We start from the raw sequence: 21,420 nt of genomic DNA on the forward strand, positions 1-21,420 counted from the left end.
GGGCTTATCGGGCTTGGTCACCCTAGTAGCGGTATCGATTGATTACGAAAAAAGGACGTGAATTGCAGTGTCGTCAAAAGAAGGGTTGCACAGCCGAACTGAAAAGTTTATGAAACCAAAGACAGGCTAGTAGAAGTGAAACAATAGAAGGTCGCCACGGTTCGAACACGGCAGCATGTGTTTATAAGCAGCATTCAGTGACAAACTTTCAGGGCTGATTTCAATTTGAAAAACGCTACATACATATGCCATGTTTCTTACTGAACAATATACTATGTGTCAATCATAGAGTTCAAGCAATATGTTAATAACATTTGAAGCCAAACCATCAATTTTTCAATTGTAATAGAAATGTAATTTCACACTACTTGGCAAGAATTATCCGTCTGTGGCTATTCGGGAGCAGTATGCTTTATTTACAATAGAAAACATTGAATGGCGCAAATGACAGATTAAGTATTCGGTACTGAGCGGTTTACCGCTATCTCCATGTGAAAGAACGGATTTTGATAAATCAGGTCGCCATGGACACTCAAAACATGTTTTGTTTCCCTGTGTTTACGAATAAATCAGAGAAAGGTGTGACGAGAGCACTGCAAAAGGACGAGGGATTTCATTTCTGGAACGATGACGTACTTGATCAGGCTAGAAATGCTTCGATGCTCATTTTTCCATTCTCTCTTATCAAGGTCAAGTGCTCATGATCGTCTCTGCTTTGCTTATGACAGTAAAGTAATGTAATTGGTAGTGATTTGTCTGATAAACCAACGTTACAAGTAGTCATTAACTCGTCAAACTTGCACCAAACTTTCGCACTGCGCAACGATCACTACAAACATATCCAAGAAATAAGTAAGATCACACCATCTTGTTTTGTTCAGAAAAAAAGTTATTTAATAAAATAAAGCAACTTTAAGTACATGAAATAGAAAGTTGTAACTTTAAACGTGGGTGCATAACATAAGCAATTGTGTGAATGAAGACTAATTAAAAATTGTTTCCTGATTTTTATTATTTTGGCAAAAGTGATGCGTCCACCACACTTCATCATAGTAGGTGCTAGACTGAAATTGTAAGAGTTGTTGCTTCTAATTTGACAGTTTGGGTATTTTTCTTTGAGAATGAAGTAGGGGAGAATAACTGTGTTTGTTAATTTCACCCTACAATGCCTACAATGTCACGATTCATTCAAGTTGAGTGACGTAAGGGTAGATACTTTTGGACGTACTCCATGGCGATGAGTAACTGTCTCATTTGAAGGCAGGAATGAGCAGTTATAAATCCCAAAAAACAACTTTTCTTCCATGCTACCGGAGACATTGATGAATTTCAATTTGTCTGAGGATCAAGTAAACAATATTACACGCACAAATAGTCACTTTCTCATTTACACACATGCAATCACGCCTCATCCCCTTTGAAATCCTAATCTACTCTTTGTGCCGACTTGACGATGGGTTGGCTTCGAATAGTTTCGGTCATTGGTGTGACATGACCAATCAAATGCATCTCCAGGATGCAATCGCAATTACAAAACCAGCATAGGGAGTGACCATGCCAGATATTAGTTACTCTTACAAGGGCAACGGCCACGCTTTATTGTACTTGAACGTCTGAAAAAATGTTGATATCTGTTTACAGAGAAAATGTCACTCTTACACTTGTACATTTGACAGATATGACAAAAATGTGGATTTTTTTCTTGTGAGTGTGCATCACTTCGAAACTTGTGCGTCAAGTCTTTTTGCTTTGCTGGTTTGGTGTGTTCAAAACCATCTTAATCATAGCGTAGACGTCTAACACACAAAGGAAATGATTCACTGCAAAATATTGTATCAGAAGTAATAAGAGTCAAGTAGACTCTATGTGTAAAACTGAATTTCTCCATATAGGCCTACCCATGAAATGATCGTTTGGGTAAACAACGTTATTGCGGGAAATGTCTGATAAAATCGAATCATCGCATAATTTTGTTACATACCAAGGATAAGAAACAAGTTGAAATTTTTTATTTGGCTGAAGAAGTCCAGACACCTCTATGGCCCTACTGACCGTCGGCATCTGCGTGTGAATCGTCTGAACATCCGTGTTAGAGATCTGCGGAAGTGACCGTTCAGTAGAGTGTAAATGATAAAGTTACAAAAACTATTCGACGTTGCTAACCAAGTGCGCACAAAGACGAAAGTTGGAGAATAAGTCGAGCCTGTGAATGAACCGTACAAATCAGATACGCCGTAGGGCATCCAGAACACGTGAAAGGCGCCAGCAACGACGAAAAGTGTAGCGGTAGCTTTCATGTTGCAAAAACATCGGCAGTCCTCGTTTGCACTTTCCAATGAGTTCGATGTTCCATCCTGCGTCACGCTGCTGCTCATAGGGACCACAGATGTCTCCTTGATCTGCCTCGAATGTTTTCTAGAAATGGCCGCGATACGAAAGTACATGAAAAATATCAACATCGATGGTATGCAAAAATACAAAGCGAATCCAACAAGATTATAAACAAGATAACTTGGTATCCCCCAGTGTGGTAGGCAGAGCAACGCAGCTTCATCGAACGAGTAGAAGGAGGATGACTTGTAGATGGAATAGCCGAGAAAGCCAACAGCCACCATGGTTACGGATATCAAAATCAGGACGCATCTCTGAGCTGTTATGATGTTAGGATATCGTAACGGAAGCGTAACAGCCAGATATCGTTCAACGGTGACAAATAATATGGTGTGTATAGAGAGACAACAGCATAAATTCCAGACAAACCCACTTATCGTACAGATAACCCTCCCGTATGGCCAGGAGACAGTAATCGATGGATATATGGCCAGTGACGTCATTATTCCGACACCGAGATCCGCTATGGCGAGGAATCCCATGAATATACGAGTATTCAAACCGATTGATTTGGTGTTTGAAATGACAGCAATATTGACAATATTTCCAAAAACCGTCACCACTGTGACCAGAAATATGATGAAGATTTTCAAAGCGTTCGGTGCTGTCGTTGTGAAGTCACCATCTTGGCTGACTGAGTCATTGAAAGACGCATTGCCCGTCTCTGTCATCTTCAAATCTGAAAAATTAATTAGAGAAAGCAAAGTGACAGAATTACCACCATGAAAGAAAAATATACTGATGTTCTTGATTCTCTTTTAACTCGCCTGAATGTTCAATCAATCAACACAAAGCGTTGTCAGGTCCTTTGTTTGCTGTGACGGGTTCACCCAGATAAAAAAACATACAGACAGTAAAATCAATTTAAATTGGTGAAGAAACAGGAAATTTAATCGATTTGTTATTATCATTGTACGTGGGGTTCACGGTTCAAAAGTGCGATCGATATACGCGAGAATAATTATTCTTCTGTACTGTAATGAGAAATGCAGCCAAGTTTTTTAATTACTGGCAAATGAACGTCTAATTATAGGACAAATAACAGTTTCAACAAATATCTCACAACAGATATCGATTTTATTTAGTATGAGGAGAGTTTCACATTCTCTGAAGCATCTATTTGAAATGACATTTTCGAACTTAGCTATTCATATCACAGCTAGGTCATCAGATGCGTAAGGTCAAGTTTTCCTGTTTACAAACAAACATGCTGTCTCAAGGTCATCACGTACTCAGAGGCAAGTTTTGATCATCGCGAAAATGAAGTGACCTAACTTGCTAACTTCAGACGAAACTGACAGACAATCTAGATTTCATAACTGTAAGCGATTATGTCTGAAAACAGTAACAATGTGTACTTCTATGAGTATTTTCCTCTGGCTTGGATTTTGCCATTCATGCTTTTAGTCAAAATGGTGAACCTAATTATAGTTGTTGGCTGGATCCTATGGTGAATTAATACATTTTCATTGCGAACGTATGAGGAAACGCCTGTTGATACATAGACGCCTGTTGATACATGATAAACAAAATCGCTGTCGGCACGGCTGCATGATGGCGTGAGACTTTCATCTCCAAACAATCATAAGTTTTGGAATAGCAAATACTTATTTTGATATTTTTATCAATTTGAAGAGATTTTCTGCTAAATTTTAAGAACCACAGAAATACTACCAGATTTGCCCCGTAAAGAGCCAAGTAGACTGTTTTCTTAGGTTCCATACAATTATAATAGGGACATAAAATTTACACTGCAAGATGCTATGAACATTAATAGTCCACAATGATTGAGAAACTTTATTATGAATTGTTTAAATGGCAGCAATAATCACTAATGAAATCTGCATAAATTAATACTAATCAAACGAGAGAGATTTTAATAAACGTTGATTTAAACGATTTAATAAGGCTAAAGATTCTGTGACATTTTTTTTGGAGAACTGTCCGTTCTTTAAACGACAGATCTCTATTTCGGAGCACAATAAATGAATCATAGACAATGAGTCGACAGCGAACTTTAACTTTTGATAGTTCGTGTAAGATCACTCCACAAAAGCATAACGCTTTTCTGTTGTTGTCGTGACTTGAAGTGCCAACCGCCAATCATAGAAGCTGATAACTCATATATCGAAGTTGAAAACAAATGCGTTCTGTGATGTGAGCTAGAGTTGCACTTCACTAACACTTTTTTCAAAGCAATATTTCTCATCAAAATGGCATGAAACCCCCTTCATACAGTATATTTCCAAAAAAGCAGAGAGAATCTTAAGGTAGTAATAGTTTACTCGAAGATGAAGGGGCACACATTTGGGGTAGAAAATCTCAATTGTGGTAATAATTCAAGTTAAAATCTTTATATTACTTTATGAAATTAGATATCTCAGCAAAAAACCGGGTGGTTACATAACGTAATCTTACACTTCTTTCTCATCCAACTTACGACTGCTTGTTATATGCTGAAAGGTGATATACCCAATAAATAATTTAATCCTGGGTTAACAAATTATTGAAAATTGAATGAGCCTTTTCAAAAGAGGGTCTTTTTGTGCAAATACGATACGCTGTGTTATGAGCAATGTCACGTTAATTATTATTGTTATCAGGCTACGAACCGTGTGTTTGTTGTTGTATAATATAAACGCAATGATTTATGAAACTGTTATTATTATGTTACATCTAAAGTTATCAACCGAAACACAAACATTTACTGGTGTACACGGCTAAAATTAGATTACCCTTATGACCTCCGACCCTTATATATATATATATATATATATATATATATATATATATATATATATATATATATATATAATATATATATATATATATATATATATTATATATATATATATATATACCTAAACTTGTTTGTATCTTCTCAGAGGGGTAAAGTGCTCGATGCAGGATGCAGAGCAATATTACAATAAATATGAGAACACATCAAAGTATGTTTGCTACCTATTGCTCGAGTTTCACGCATACACGCGATCGTCAGATAGGTAGATTTATTTATTTTAGTTATCTACCTATCTGACGATCGCGTGTATGCGTGAAACTCGAGTAATAGGTACCAAACATACTTGATGTGTTCTCATATATATTATATATATATATATATATATATATATATATATATATATATATATATATATATATATATATATATATATATATATATATATATGTGTGTGTGTGTTTTGTGTGTGTGTGTGTGTCTGTGTGTCTGTGTGTGTCCGTGTGTGTGCATCCATGACGTAAAACCACATGGCATAAAAACTGAATTTAAAAGCACATTTCATGAACTTTTACGTAATCAGTATCATTAAGATTTGTTGTCAAGGAGACCATCTGCTTTGCATCCGGTAATTGTCAATTATCAACAAATCATTATTGAACATGGCCTTATGATATAGTTTGCCTTGATTTAATGTTGGTGCCTGGACCACGAATTGATGTCGATTCTACTGTCTATGAGCAAATATACATTTGATGGCAATCTTCACTTTTAATGCGCTATCAAATTGTAAGCATTAATTTGTAAAATGCGTTGACGGTACAAGCGTTATCCTTCAGTCTGCCTGTCGGTCTATCTCTGTCTACCTCCCCCCTCTCCCTCTCCCTCTCCCCCCCCCTCTCTCTCTCTCTCTCTCTCTCTCTCTCTCTCTCTCTCTCTTTCTCTCTCCCTCCCTCCCCTGAACACACAAACAAGCATCTGCACACCCGATACGGCCTTAGTTATTTTAGAGAGACTGATACACAGCGAGTTCCTGATTTTAAAAATCGCAAAAAGCAAAATAATTACAAGGTTATCAAATAGTCAGTGCAAATACTATGCAAAGCTATGGGGTAAATCTGAAATACAAAACAATTTAAAATTTCAAAGATTTTAAAGTTCGAGAGAATACGGTAAAATGGATTCCGTGAAAGGATAAAAATGAGCTTACTTTTTCCCTAAGACAGACCCTGTCGAGATGAATGATCGAATGTGACGTAAGCTGTACAATCGGAGAACGGAAATGACGTAGTTTTGTAAACCGGCCGATGAATACCCTTTTCTACAACACGCAACAGCTGCTGTGGAGAAATGATAATCAGCGATGTATTTAGTAAGGGAGGGGTGGTCAAACGTTACAGAAGTAATTCCGTACATGCATCATTTTTCACCTTTTTACGAGTGCGTCCTACAAACTATCATTTTAAAAGTATTTCTGTGCAGTGAATATTACATAGTCTGTTTCAGCTTATCAGTTTGCTAATACAACATATGGCTATCCAGCTCCTCCAGTTAAAGGTATACAGTCACCTGTATCTAAATATGCCCATATATGGTCAAAGGGGCGTTCCTTGATATTCAAAATGCCCATGTGAGGGCGCTACTTTTAAAATGCTGCCACCCTCTTAAAATCTGTGATTGGTTAGATTTTCTCTTTCCATGGTAACTGTGGCAAAATTGGAACAGGTGACAGTATACCTTTAAGTCCTAATAATTTGCTAATCTACGGACACTGAGCAAAATAAAGTTGATAAAAATCACACCGAACATACGGATAGGTGACTAGAAATAGGGGCAGGTAGGTCAAGCTAGAATTGACTTTCTCAACTTGACTTGCTAATGGTATAAGCAGATTAGTAATTTAGTACATTAATTTTTAATAAGCACAGGTTTATAGGACAACTCGACAGATTAAGTGGTAAATTAGCAAATGATAATTAACAAGATATGAGGTTGCAATGACATATTGTAAATAATTTGAGGAAAAAAAACGCAGAAAGATTCTGCTTTGAGATCTACAGCATTTTTATTCTGACCACAAAATTTCAAAATTTGACATCATTATTTATATTAACCCTCTGAGTGCTGTAATTTTCCCACCAATTTGTTTTGCAACATTTCGCAAATTTTCATGAATTCTTCTGTAATCTTTTTGATAATTTTTGGACCAAATAGACATCACTTTTCATCGGCTACAGTTTTTTATCCAAATTGTGAGAAAAAAAGCCCTGAAAAAACTGACTAGGGTATGTTTTACAAAAGCGACAAAAATGACTTTGGCGCTCAAATGGTCAAATAAGCCAAGGACTATTCATCAGCACGTCTATTCTAGCAATTTTCTCTAAAAAGCAGTATATTAATCCACCCATATCCACCTCTATCCATGCATGCATCCATCTGCCTTAAACACCAACCCTATATCCGTAACGTGGCTGAGAAAGGTTAATTGTCAGAAACAAATGAATTTTGTTGTCAGAGTAAACAAGTGACATATTAAACGCATTTAATTTTCAAATAACTTGTGAGCATCGATAATTGAATGAAAGCCAGTGCACTGTGCAGGTCGGGCATTCGATTTATTAATGTTCTGTCTCAATTAAAACTATATAAGCTATTACATTTGACTCGTATCCCATAATTTTGTTCAATTTGTGAAAAACACTCTCTTGTTCTAAATTAAAATGGCGCCGAAATCATTGCCTGTTCCACTTGTCAAATTCAACCTCTGTGCGTTCAATTCATTGTTATCGTTGAATAGAGAACCATATGTGCCGACCAGAATTCATTAATTCATAATAATATCTCACAATGTACACAATACTGCACGGTTGATCCTGAGTATTTTAGAGTACTTCATGATGAAGAAAGAGAAAAAATACACGTTTCCCGGAACAAATAAAATAATGGAAATATTTGTCAGTATTTTCAGCAATTACCCCTGTAAATGTCTAAAATTCCAAGGCTTCATTATTTTTCCCGTAAAGGCCCTGACATTAAATCGTGTCTGTGTGAAAATAAAAATGTATAATTTAGAGCATTTGGTAAATTTGGAAGCTATAGAGCGGAAATTATGTTTGATCTTGCTAATACAGTGGAAAAAGTTCAGCATTGTATTTTGAAGTAAAACTTTTCATGTTCATCACGTTTTCTAGGATTCAAGTATAAGCTTAAATGTGGAAGTATTCTGATAGAAAAAATTACGTAAACTGTTGTAAAAATTGGCACAGTCTTTCTACACCCAAGGTTTGTACATTATTTTCCTCGCTCGTCGACGTTAATAAAATTTGAATGATTAATTATCGAAGATGTATACCCTGGTGACGACTATCACGTGATCAACTATCCAAGCCAGGAAGTACCAAGTCTCTATTAATCCGAATGAACATCTGGCTATTCGTAAAACAGTTTTGACTTGAACTCAGTGATCAGTGTTCCAGAAGAGGATGGGTCGATTTTTTGTTAAAAAAGACTTATATGCAACATAGACGTCAGTGGTTTTCGTTTCTCGATGTTACTCTTTTACCATCATGTTTTGGTTCAAAGTCATTGCCATCAATAGCGATTGCGAATCCGTTCACAAACAATTTGGTAATTTGGTAATTTGGTAATATTGTAGATGAAACACAAGTGATCCCTTTGAGGTTTTATTGACATCGTTTTTATTCACAGTTTCATTTTAAACTAATTTTTCAACCACAAAGTAGTGTCAGTTCACACAAAAAGTCGAAATGTGCTTGAGTTCGCCATCGTCCAATACTGAAGATAAAACTTTGAGATCTAATTGACAGAATTTTTATTCTCATCACAAAATTTCATCGCTAACCATTATTTCAAAGACAAAGAGACCATTCCGAACAAACGTTGACATATGGTTTTGAAAGAGTTTCCGAAAACGTATGTCAGTTAAATTTGAACATATTATAGTACGATACAAGGCTGCTCTGTTTTGTGATAATTCGAAGTCTTCAAACAAATCACAGAACATGTCACTCGTGCAGCGATCTGTCTGAGACCTTTTAGTTCAATGACCGCGAATGCTATTAATGATATTTCAAATCCATATGCGTCCTTTTAGTATCGGATGTCCCAGTTCCTGATATGCATCATTAGAGGAATGTTGCACGCGCGTGGTTTTGACAGTAACGGAAATATTGTGATTGATGTTTTGTCTGTAATCCAGAACGAGGCTTGGTAAAACCTTCACCGGTTACACTGTGTGTTAGATTCATCGTCATCAGTGAGCAAAAAAAATCGATAGTAGGAAAATATTCGCTATTTATTTTAGATTTTTGCTGTTATTGTACATCACTTCAGAATGCAAGGAATTGAAAACTTTAATATTCTCAATCAATATTTGTTCACAATTAGGGAATTTAGGTTGGGAACATACAGTCTCCCACACTGAGACATTCAGGGAAAATCCGCTAGAGATCGTTGCTCCAAACAGTCTTTCTTGAGAACAGACTGCTCTATTACAGCCTTTCAACCTCGACGTACGTTGCATCATTTGGAATTTGATCCAAGCAGCCGCATTTCACTGATATTTCCAGTAATGAAGTCCGAGTCTCAATTATTGGGAGAGAGGAAGGGAGCGTTCGGTTTTGTTGGCTTGTGTTGCAAAGCGATTCTTGAGGATGTTGGTTGATCGGGGGGGGGGGGGGGGTCGTTATATTTAGGCGAGCTACTAAGCGCACAATCCCCTTTTCGTGTGTTACTTTCATAATTATGTTTATTTCATAACTTAAAGGCTTCAACTTTCTCCACCAAGAAAGAATGATGTTAATTTTAAGATGCCATCTTCATGTTCACCTGAAATTACAATGACACGACCAGTGAAGGCAATCAACACTGTAATTACACCGTGGTTATGAATTCACAAAGTACAATATATATATATATATATATATAATATATATATATATATATATATATATATATATATATATATATATATATATATATATATATATATATATATATATATATATATATATATATATATATATACACCGCGGGATAATTTACGGATAGATTTACGGATAGATTTCAATATAATTATAATAATATAAAATTTCTGTTTTTCGAGATTAAGCAGATAGAAAAAAGGAAACCAACTTAAATAAGATATAATTTGGGGAGGGGGAGAAATAAAAAAATCGCAATAATATCCGAACCATATTTAAGATGAAAATAAAAATATATAATGCAATTGAAAAAAGGGAACATCGTCGACATCAAACGGTAGAAATTACAATAGAGAGAACATCACTCTTTTCCAGTGATTTCATTTTTCAGACGCAACGGAAGGTCACTTGCAGAACACGTAGCCATATTATACCTGTGGTAGAAATAAGTGCTTATCTGAGGGCGCTTTTCGTGTGAATCAATGTAAGATAATGTTGAATAGCATCACGATTTTACCACAGTTTAGATAATGTCATTTCAATTTACATGTGAAAGATGACATATACTTGCCTTCGACACGTCAAAAATGTTCCTCAATATATCGTATGTTATTGATATAAAAGATAAGATCTAATTTATATCACAATAGACCATTGTCCTCGTCTTTTATATCATCAACGGAAAATATAATTAAAATACCTATTTTTACATAAAAAATGTCGCCTAACCCACGATTGATGTGTTTAAATTGCCTGATTAACACATTCACAGAGTAGAGAATGAATTCTTGAAATCGTCAATGTACTAGTTATTTGCATTTCAAATAGCTACTGCGGATTGGATTAAAGGATATAACATATTCTAGTAGCTTTTATCGCTCAAAATTAATGAGCAGGTGTAATCTTTTCATTTTCCGTTTCATGAAAACATATCGTCTCTATTCTTTTTGTTAATGAACTCTGCGTTTTATGGAAACAACGGTTCTTTTATCAAAGTTAACTCGAAGATAGGGAGACTATGCTGCGCCGACCTAACCAAGCCATGCGTACCGGACGATGGAAGATAAACCACTCACTCCCACAAATTTATCGTCATTCGCAATTCCTCCGACCGTTTATCGTACGGTTCTTATTCATTACATGAAATTATCGAATTATAAAAACCTGCAGAGTCAGACGCAAAGACAATCAACTTTAATAAGACATCAAAATTGCATGAAATCATTATTGTTCACCAAGTCACAGCTGTATTATCTGCACATTTCACCCAAATTTATTCTTACGCAATTAACACAGAGTTGGTCAATTGGTAGAGCCCAGAGGCACCATTGTAACAATAGCGTCCTGAAACTAATAGTCGTGTAAAACCAGATCTACTCACAGTATGATCTTACGCCTGAGTGAAAGTTTGAGTGGCGTGTTCCTTTTCTAACATCTTTTGCTCATATATCATTTTATGCAATAGGTCAATATTTGACTTCGTAATTACACTCGTATTTCGCGATCGTGAAATCAATAAAAAATTACCGTTTCCTGTGGGTATTTGCATTTTGATTGCACTGTGAATTTCGAGTTCTTAACATCGAACATACGTCACTGACACTCGTGTAATCGGAGATAATTACAACGCGTCCGGATACCAGTGAGCGGACTACGTGGCACTGTGACAGTCATACCGTGGACGAAAACGACAAATCTCCGCGCTGTGTAAAAGCTCCGCGCTGTGTCTTTTTACTCAGCGTGGAGACAAATTTAACATGTACACAGCGCGGAAATAAATTTTATACAGCGTGGAGCTTTTTACACAGCGCGGAGATAAATTTAACACAGCGCGGAGAATTGTCGTTTTCATCCACGGTACTGTCATAATCTTCCAAATTGGCGCACAAAATGTTAATATTCCACGCTCACAATACATTAGCGTTCTCGGACGCGAGTGATCAAGCTGCAACGTTTCTTTGTTTGGACTCTAACAATGCTGGCGCCACGAAATACCAGCACAGTATCGACGACATGATCTCACTCATTTACACATTTACAAGAATTACCCAGTAACTTATTTTTCTCATGGACGTATTCTGCGTACTACCCCCATGTTCTATTGTGTTTTCTACCAATCGTGATATTGAGCCGTTGTCATCATTTTAATTTATTCATGGCGAGGGTTTGAAACAAAAGAATTGTAGCAAGCCACGCACGGGCAAGTGATAATTTCTACTTTTGTAATCTTTTCTAATGTCGGTAAATCAAAGGATTCTTTATGGCGTCGGCATCCGACATAGCCAAGATACTATACAAATGGACACACAAACTCAGAGGAAGGAGGAGAACTTAGACCACGGTCACTCTCGGAGTGACTAGGAGAACTTGGACCAAGGTTAAACTAAGGAGAACTTGGACCACGGTCACTCTCTAGTGGAGTCAGTGACTAGGAGAACTTGGACCAAGGTTAAACTAAAGAGAACTTGGACCACGGTCACTCCTCTGTGGAGTGACCAAGACTCAACAGAGGACAAACTAACTTGGTCCGACTGACACACAGGCAGATTAAATTATCGTTGACTGCGCCGTTAGTCATGGTTATGTATTCAATAAATAAGTTCCAGTTATACATCAACATTCGTCGTCAGATTCAGCTTCTTTCCTTTATGTCAGGACAGTACTGTCGATTGCTTTTAGACTCCCTCAAAGAGTACAAAAGATATAACGCGCATTCCGAACGCAACTGAACAGAATCGGGGAAGGTCGTGAATCGCCAGGTCGCGACAAGAAACCATATTTCTATCAACCTTGATTTCGCGTAATCCGCGAATAATTTTGAGGTCTCATATTGATAGTTGGTATTTAAATGACCCAATTTAAAAGTGTCACAGAGAAAACGTTTCGCCTGAATTGCATGTTCAAAGGAAGGCAGAATCTGTAAAGAATCTAATATTGAAAAGCGATACAGAATTGTAGAAAAACCAAATAGCGGTGTCATTGCAGACAATTTAGTAGGTTTGAACAAGTGGAAGGGACAGAATCAGTAACTAATATAAAAATTAAAAGAAGTACAGGATTGTAGAAAAAGAAAACAGAGAGTGGAATCATTGCTGACTCGATGAGTAGAATTCAACACGTGGAAACATTGACCTCCATTATTGGAGACAACATCTGTCAGGACCCGCACATTTCGATGTAATTTAGATCGAATGCTGAATTGATTGAGTGTTGATAAGCTTTAGCGTGTAAGATGTCTATCACGTGATGATGTTCATCCCCAACAACTAAGGATTCATTCGTCTTAACGTTGATTAGATTTTGTAGGAGTTGTGCAAGTTAAAAGGATTCAGGTTGAAGATTGATGGCTTTAGAAGATCGTTTTACGACATTTGTGTAATTCAGGGGTGTTTATTTCTATTAACGTTGGCAAAAAATTCAGATATTTTTTGAGCTTCTTGACATTTTGCAAAAGTGATACGATGATTACATGAATTTTAATCTCTTTTCTTTTCGTCCCAAATCTGTCTGGGAGTACAAAAACAAGAAACCATAAACTTTTAATGACTGCAAGACACTCCATGCATTGTCATAGTGTATCGTTTCATTGGTATTGAAGCTATCATGTTAAGGAATGATTAAGTTTCGTTGTTTGTCAGCTGTTTGTTTGTTTGGGAAAACTATGGTCAGAAGTATGTCAAAACACTAAAAGAGGGGAAAAAACCACGCTGATCTTAAAGCGATGCGAACAGATGACCGTGAGCATATATAATTACGTTAGCATAAGATGAATGTATCACAACAGGGAAATTGATTTCAGAACAACAAACACAATTATAGGGTGTCGCCATATCGATCGGTTTTAGACATATTTTCGAAGTTTTTAGTACAGTTGTAATGCATTAATGCATTTGCAAAAACAGCGAGAGAGAGAGAGAGAGAGAGAGAGAGAGAGAGAGAGAGAGAGAGAGCGAGCGAGATGCATTCACTCCAATTATTATTAATTCAACGTGTATTACAATTGTAATTGGAAAATGACGACAAGAAAGCAGGTGGATTATGAAAAAATCCTTCGATGATGAAACAACTCATGTTTTATCTAAGACTGCAACATGAAATGATAACTGTGTTTGCACATCGTTTGATCACGGAAAGCAATGTTGCATTATGGCGTACTCAAGACCAACATTCTGTAACAAGCTAAAATGTCGAAGAATCAATATTGTACGAATGAAAAATAACATCATCACTTACGACAAAGGTAACAAAGCATAGGTATTGACTTTGAACTTGGAGCAAGTCAAATTGACCATCAAAGGAGATAAAAAACACTCTAAATATCACCGACAACATGATGTGTATCTTTGCATTGACTTGAAAAACTAAACCAAGCCCCATATCTACTTCGGTTCAACTCCATATACTGAAAGACTAAAGAATACGAAATGACAAAGCCAACATACACGTGTCAAGATTTCGTAGAATAAATAAGGAACTCATCTATCAATATAAAATAGCACTTTTTGGATTGGCTTACAAACTGAGAAATTGATTGATGAAAGTAGGGTGGCTTACCCGAAGATGAACACTCACTTCACGATACCGTCTTTGTGTCTGTATCTTACGTTATGAAATTTCGCGTCTTGAATGATGCTACTTAAAAGACTTTTTAAAGGATTTGTCAATTCCTGAAGACTTAGGGTAGCCTATGTAAATATCTAGAAAGGCAGCCGAGGATTATCTCAGAGTACTCCAATCACAAATAGAAGGTTTAAGAGAATATCAAAATGTCAATTTCGTATAATTAATTTAAATGTTATTACGCAGCTCTGACGAACATTTTCTACCACTCCACGGATGATAGACTGATCGTTATTAAAAATAAAAGCAGTCTGTGTTAGGGTGCAATCGACAGCTAAAAGCGACAAACAAATGCCTATGAGACCTAGAATAAGGCTAGCTCACAATAAAACCGTAGACTCCTAGACCCAGAACATGCATAACTCAATGTAGTACTGTAGACTAGATCCTAGATTTAGAACATGGATATCTAATAATTTACTCCGTAGACTACCTCCTAGGCCCAGAACATGCATAACTCAATATAGTACTGCAGACTAGATCCTAGATTTACAACATGGATATCTCATAATTACTCAGTAGACTAGCTCCGAGGCCCAGAACATTGATATCTCAATATAGTGCTGCGTACTATAACATGGCCCGAGAACACTGCGCTATGTACTTCATTGTACAAATGCTGTAGGCCAGATTGTGCTGTCTGCAGACAAAGCTTGCACTAGGGAATTTCCAATATTTTACGTACGTGAAGCCAACAGATGGATCGCAAACTATCGATCGGTTTGCTGATGACTCAATCAATCAATCAATTGACCAACCAATCAATCAATCAATCAATCAATCAATCAATCAATCAATCATCTATATATACGACTCAATGTTTTTAGGCGTTGTAAAACCAACTCAATAAGATGATAACTCAAATAAAAAGATCGTCTGCACCGCGATATCGAACTTCATCGTTATTCACCACTGATATTGATTAAAACACGTATGCTTACTCGAGTCAAAATGTTTTATTAAAAGTGCGGGCCTTCGGACAACAATGTACAATAGGAAACATTCGTAACGGTGATCATCCTGTCAATTGTGGTTTTTCAGTTGAACCATTCTGTCGACTTGACATTCACAAAGCGGAATAAGATGGTCATATGTCAAAGGTCTGCCTTTTAGCGTGTTAATTTTGCAATATTGTCACTTCATAGCTATTCAACGTAGTCGCAATTTGGAATACCGTTCATTAAAATATCGTTCATATCGTTTCATAACAGCTAATTATTCATGGGGCGACTTTAAGGTAGTATGCACCCCAGATCTGAAAGACGTAAACTTTTACTTAAACTTTACCCAAGGAAACTTTCAACCATTCTATTTCAAAATCAACTTAAAAACGGAGGTTCGACTTGCAAATTTTGGTATTTAACCCTTTCACCCCCAGCTCCCTGTATACAGGTCCAACTTTACCATAGAAAACAATGGATTTGGGACAAACCATGGTGATGAAAGGGTTAAGAAACAAACTGCCTTTAAATTACCGATATATTACATTCAATATTGCCGTTATTCCTGTGTTAATTTAGTCGGTAAACGTTTTTTTCATTTTCACGGAAAGAATTTTTTTTTTTATTCCAAGAGCTTCAAAATAAGTCGCGACAAGCCACACATCAGAAACTTATTGTCCAACCTTCTGTCTCCTTAAGCGGCGTGTAATAATTGGTACCCGATGAACAGTCGTGGTCTAAGCTCAAGAATGAGTTACGAACCCATGAAAATTTGAACACAAAATTAATCCCGTTCCACTTCTGAAACAGCGAAAACTGCGAGGTCGAACTGACTATAAAATTGTACAAACAACAAAAAACACATAATCCTCTTACGGTACTTGGGATGTCCTCATTCGCAAAACAGGTCATCTTCAATATCTCTATTATAACTAATAACTAGAGCGTTGTCCAAGGAGTACGTGCATCAGCTTAATCAAGCCATACTTACTTTGCAGTCAGTCGCAACACGCTTACGATGCAAAACGGAACATCACAACAGGCAGACAATGTTTAATGGGGAAAACGCAACGCAAGCATGTACTTGTAACGTACGGTACTCATGGCCTCTATTTAAAGCTTGACGCCGTACAGTGTTTTCAAAAATTAATATTCCCAGGAATGAAAGCATGTACATCATGGCCTTGACCATCAATAGTATCCAAAATAGCGTTCTAACACACGTCATTGACAAATTTTTACAGTTCTACGTGCAGTTTGCTGTACAGATCCCGACAGCGAACCTTAGCTTGTGAAGATGCTTCAAAAATACCCGACCTTTATTGCATTCAACTCTAGAAAATTGCCGATAGCTTATTTTCTTCAGTACTGTAATGATAATCTGCAAAACATTTCAAATAAACCGTTGAATCGCTATTTAGGTGTATGGACTACATAACATTGCATTATACTGGTAGTGCACAGTCATCCGATACTGGACTACACACAAACGTTGAATGAAAGGCCACGATGACCACATAATATGACCACATATTACAAGCTCTTGGCGCGACATACATGTACTTTACAAATACCGTTTAAAAATAATCTCTGGCTGATTCTGAAGATATCTGTACACTTTTAAAATAAAACAAATACTAACCTTTTAAGGTAGAAACAGCATGATCATGGACAGTACGTGTATAGTTAGAATGTAATGCTACGCCACGACACGGCATGGTATGTAGTAATAACACAGACGCGTTACCCAGTGTTCCATCTATTATCGGTACCCCCTCCGAACTGAAGGTTTATTATGGGTCATCTCACGGGAACTTTACATAACACGTCTATTTGTGTTGAATTTACTTTGAAAACAGATGAACATGACAATTAGGATAACGATACTTGTACAACTATGTTTAAATTGTTCATTAATTATGAATTTTATCTTCTTAATTTGTTTGTTTAGTCATACAAGCGACACCTTTTCTGTCTCCGGCGGGCTGATGTGACAATTCGATTGGAAAGTACTTTGTCTAGTGCCGTATGGTTAATTCTATACCAACTGCTTCGTTAGCTCAAAGAAATTGACCTGCTAAATGAAACTTGAAAAAATACATATATCTTGTCATATACTAGTAAACTAATCAAGTTCCGTGCCTTTGTGCGCTTCGCCAATAACAAGGGGGGGGACTTATTACTAATTTACTTCATGTATTCGTCAAAAAAAATGTAATTGCAAACATCGATCGAATGCCACTGTAAATTTCATAAACCGTATTTAGACAATATTGACTTGTCACTATAACAACCTTTGCCCATCATACTGTTCAATAGAACCCATTGTTGTCATGATATACTTGAATCTAAGGCCGTTGTTGTTTTTTTGTTTCTTTTTACCTGAGTTCAAAGACTGATACAAATTTATGCACCGGCAGTATCAGTTTATAGAATTTGTTCACGTCACGACCGATGAAAGACGTCAAATACTCAAATATTCAATTAAGAATGGGGCAAGACTTGCTGTACAGCAGAATAAAGACAACAACTGTTTTGCTGACCATTTCATAAATGTCCCACAGTTAATGTTCGCATATCCCCATCAATTGCATCTTGATCGGACAACGTGTAATCACATAAAGACATATTTATGACAGTCACACTTTTGTTCAAGACAAAATACATTTTTCCAAAGAATAGCCGCTCATACTTTTGCTATTTTTTTTTCAAAAAGATTCGCTCAAATAGCCGCGAATCGGGCACTTCTGTACAGTTTTCATCGTTAGCGACATTTTGCACAATCTACTCAAAGCAACCATGGATCCTAGCTGTGAGTCAAATTGAGCTTACTAATGTCAGACAACTGTAGTATTTGAACCATGGTATTTCTATTTTTGAGTGCAAGGCAGTCCCCTTGATGATTTCTATGGAAAATCACTCAATTCACTTTACAAATTTGTCAGTATACTTTTTACACTATAAATGGCTGAAATCAGTAGATTCATTGAAAAACGATACTTGTTGCCTGTTTCTCTCCGCTAACAAAACGCATTATGTATTGAAAAATATTATCTGTACGATTAGTAAAATAATTCACTCACCACTTCTGTTGCTAAGCAATAAATATCCGTGGGTATTTTTAATCTGGTCTAAACCACACACATATACAGCTGAATTTACCAAGTATATGGTTTCAATGACATTTAATCATGTCACGTGATTATTTTTATACAGCTTAGTGCACCTAGTACCTGGTGCAAATCACGTGACCGCGTAATGCACTCCGATTGCTTCCGAGAAATCTCGAGAAATCAATCCAATCTAATATCTTCAATTCAATCAGTTGTGTTTCTAGGCATCATCGTATTTTGAAAGTTTGTTTCCCTGAAAGCATTCTTCTGATGTAATTAGAAATGTTGCTACGATTTGCCATAACCGAAGTAGAACAGTCTAATTTACAGAGTGTTTGAAATGTAAAAAAGAAATTACATTTGCCCTATCTGTCCTGCCTACAGACACTCGTTTAGTGTCCATAGTATTTTGTACCTTTGAGATACGATGTTATCAACGTAGTGGTTGCTGTATGGAAATGAAGCCCAGCCAACTGTAACGTCTCGATGATTGCCTGCGAATACAACGCCCCTTTATTGTGTTACATCAACTCTTGCAGCTATCATTTCTTTGATTGCGTCATTCCAATCTACGCTATGCGAATTGAATCGCGGTTGCTGTTATCGCCTCGGGGTCAGATATTCGGACTCTCAAATGTTAACACTAGCTTACTGATATACAGCTTGCGTAGATTTATTTTAAACCTTATGGTGAAATAAAAGCTTTTACAGTCTTGTGTTTTTTTTTTAAATAACGGAAAACTAATTTCCCCGTAGAATTGACACAGTGTAGAGCCATTAGCAGCAATCTTCAATTTCAAATACCGGTCCATCTAGGGCGGTTTATTTCTGCTACCAAATATTGGCACTCAATTCTATTCATGATTTCATTCGGTACCCAGACGCGCACTACCTCGACAGTTCGTTGAACCAAGCGAAATTGGTAAAACAAGACGCACTTGTAAATTTGGGAGTTCTACTAGCAGATGTTTAACTGTATCATTATATTGGCTGTTATTGCAGTAGCACATCTGGTTGGATTTAAATCAATGAACAGTACAATAATGCATTTCATGGGCGTTTGCATTGTGTAAGGCATTGACAGGTTTCTCGCTGCTGACGTGGACAGGATGGGCCTAAATTGCCGGATTTGCGTTATTTAATGTAGTGATTACGCAACTGGACATTAAAGAAGAATGACTGCTGATCACCACAGTGTGACAGATATCGCACCATGGAGCATTTATATCAGATACCTCGTTTTTCAGGATATTCAACAATTTACAAACGGAAAATTCCACGTGTTATCTCGTAATACATCCATGGTAACACCTGTTCCATCTCTGTAATTTGAATTCAGTGGAAATTTAGTATTGATGGAAATATGATTTCTATTATGTAATATTTAAGGTGGGATGCGCACTCGACGAAAGATATTCGGACTCTTAAACTTTTATCTTTCACTTTCTGGGCTAATTTTGACCCTCGTAGGGTGTTTTAAGTTTTTAATCCTCTTTCTACCAGGCTTCATAGACAAACCATAGAAATAAATACCACTTGGGAGAAAGAGGATTAAACCACTTGTTTTTTATGGAAGTCGAGAATACATATTTTCTTTTAAAAGTAGAGAACTTACTTTCCCCATAATGTTGATACAGGGATGGCGGCCAATTTCAAATATGTAAATTTAAGGTAATTTGTTTCCATTGTCCACAAGTTGTATAGGGATACCCAGTTTTCATTCTTGACTTTGAAATAGAATGATTCAAAGTATAATTTAGTAAAGTTTGAACAAAATTTAAATCTTTCGATTTCGATGCGAATACAAGCTTAGTTGAAACGTGCTTCCGTTGCCAGGACATTATCAAGGTTAACCTTTGACCCACTCATACCGTTGACCTCAACACGCCCAATGAGGAGATGAGGGCGAACAATTTACTGCTATTCAAGTCAAAGCCCGGCATAGTTGATTACACTGGTACTAGCATTACCAGCGACTAAACAATCGAATTTAATTCTTAACATTTTAACCCTTATTCCATTAGATTTTAATGAGACCTTCAATTGCAATCTCAAATTCACGGACACTAGACTAGGCAATGATAGATGGATACACGTAAATTTACATTCTGACATTCAGCGTTTCTAACACTAAATAGCTGGTCTTCTTATTGTGCCATAAAATATACAAAATGTTGTTACATTTGTTTAAGTTAAAAAACAATATCTCCATCTCCTAGCTTCGTTACAATGGAATGTTTTGTTATCTTTCTTATCAAAATATAATGGACGTTCTCACTGACATTGTCCTTCAGGCTAACTGTACCTGATATGAATAATTGAACGATACATGGTGTTACGTGCAGAGAAAACGAACAAAAGGGTGAACTCAGCAGTTTACGTTTAAACAAAATTTATTACGAAAACAAAACTAATTGCTAAGTCAGGGACAGAGTACAAGCTTTAAAAGTGTACAGACTACTTATCTCAGCTGGGACGGCAAAGCTCCAGTCTCAGAGTTGTAACAGTCAGTCGGATGAATGAACAGTCCTTTGGCTTGCAGGCTTGAAGCTGCACAAAGTCCACAGTATAAATCCAGCGTTGACAGTGAAGGTCTTGAAAAGTCTTGAGAATGACTACTGCTGGAGTTTAGTAACACACAAGAGACACGATCCCAAAAGTCTGACTGGAAGCTG

At 36.7% G+C, this 21,420-nt stretch overlaps 2 long non-coding RNA genes across 2 annotated transcripts in view; one reads left to right on the top strand and one right to left on the bottom strand.

The window, feature by feature from the left end:
• LOC139123077 (uncharacterized) overlaps positions 1 to 21,420 on the top strand; it is a 51,494-nt gene that overhangs the window by 5,840 nt on the left and 24,234 nt on the right. The window lies entirely within an intron of this gene.
• On the bottom strand, positions 875 to 17,375 carry LOC139123055 (uncharacterized). The gene is made up of 3 exons (XR_011549572.1): positions 17,275 to 17,375; positions 6,339 to 6,468; positions 875 to 3,070 (listed from the first exon to the last, which is right to left on the bottom strand). It is a non-coding gene; the product is annotated as an uncharacterized lncRNA (long non-coding RNA).

The sequence above is a fragment of the Ptychodera flava genome, chromosome 2 (genome assembly GCF_041260155.1).
Source record: "Ptychodera flava strain L36383 chromosome 2, AS_Pfla_20210202, whole genome shotgun sequence".
Lineage (NCBI taxonomy): Eukaryota > Metazoa > Hemichordata > Enteropneusta > Ptychoderidae > Ptychodera > Ptychodera flava.